Below are 1,118 nucleotides of genomic sequence, written 5' to 3'. Positions count from 1 at the left end.
AATGTCTGCTCTTAAAAGCATGCACACTTCTTGTGCATGGCTTCCCTGCAAACAGAACATCTGAGTCAACAGGTTTTCAGGACTGGAAACTCTGAGTGTTGTCTTAATTGTTTATACTGCTGCAGCAAAGTTTTAAACAAAAATGCTTGGAGTTCCTTTGCATACTTTGCCTACCATATGCTGTACCAAACAAAACAATGACATTCTTTTAAAACGGTCTTGGCAACAGGAAAAATGCTTTGGCTAGACGGCATCATAAAAAGTTGCTTTTAGTTACATGATAGAGTTAGTGCAAGATACTGCTATTGATATATATGTAAACATACTCACATATACTAACAGATATAGATATGCAGATACATATATATTGAATTAAAATGGGTTCTGGTCCCATTCATGTAGGAACAAGGTAAAGTGCAACTTTAGAGCTGTTTCCTACAGGCAGTTGATGTGACTCTTAACCCATTGCTTAGGAAATATCTGTATTCTTACTGTGGCATGGTTAGGGAAAATAGAACTATGAAAGAGTTCAAAACATACGCTACCAAGGTTGCATTTTTTGGCAGGAGTGTTTTAGGAACAAAATCTTTTTTTCCAGTATGCAGAAGTCTGTATTACAAATTGGATCAGCTACAGCAACTTGTCCGGTTCTATTGAAGTCATCTGACAGTCCCTGCAATTATTTATTGCTGAAGATGCTGTGTTAAATTTAAAGAACAAAAAAAACAACCAAAAAAAAACACCGCAGAAAAGCCCTCACTTCTGAAAGTTAAAACTGTTTCATCTGCTTTTATAACTTTCACTATAATTTTTACATGTAAGCGTTGCTTCTCAAGTAGTTTGCAGCTCACACTTTCTGTTATGCTAAACTCCCCAAAAGGCTTCAGCCCTATTTCTTTCACCATCAGCTCTGCAATTCCATACTTTACTGCAAGTACTCCAGCTTACAGGCACAGTTTGGAGGACCCTGCAGCCTGACTTTCTGCTCAAGATTGGTTATAGAGCTTCCTCCCTGTGTGGCTGTCTGTGCTTAACAAGTGTAATCCGTAGCCAAGACTAAGTCAGAAAAATCGAATTCCCTCAGAGTCCTGTCCCGTTCCACACCCCCCACCCCCCCC

At 39.1% G+C, this 1,118-nt stretch overlaps 1 protein-coding gene across 1 annotated transcript in view; it reads right to left on the bottom strand.

The window, feature by feature from the left end:
- The window catches only part of INHBA (inhibin, beta A), a 15,060-nt gene that overhangs the window by 10,514 nt on the left and 3,428 nt on the right, over positions 1-1,118 (bottom strand). The window lies entirely within an intron of this gene.

This window comes from Apaloderma vittatum, unplaced genomic scaffold (assembly GCF_000703405.1).
Source record: "Apaloderma vittatum isolate BGI_N311 unplaced genomic scaffold, ASM70340v1 scaffold30131, whole genome shotgun sequence".
Lineage (NCBI taxonomy): Eukaryota > Metazoa > Chordata > Aves > Trogoniformes > Trogonidae > Apaloderma > Apaloderma vittatum.
Note: the sequence above shows the minus strand (reverse complement) of the source record. Positions and strands in the feature narration are given on the sequence as shown.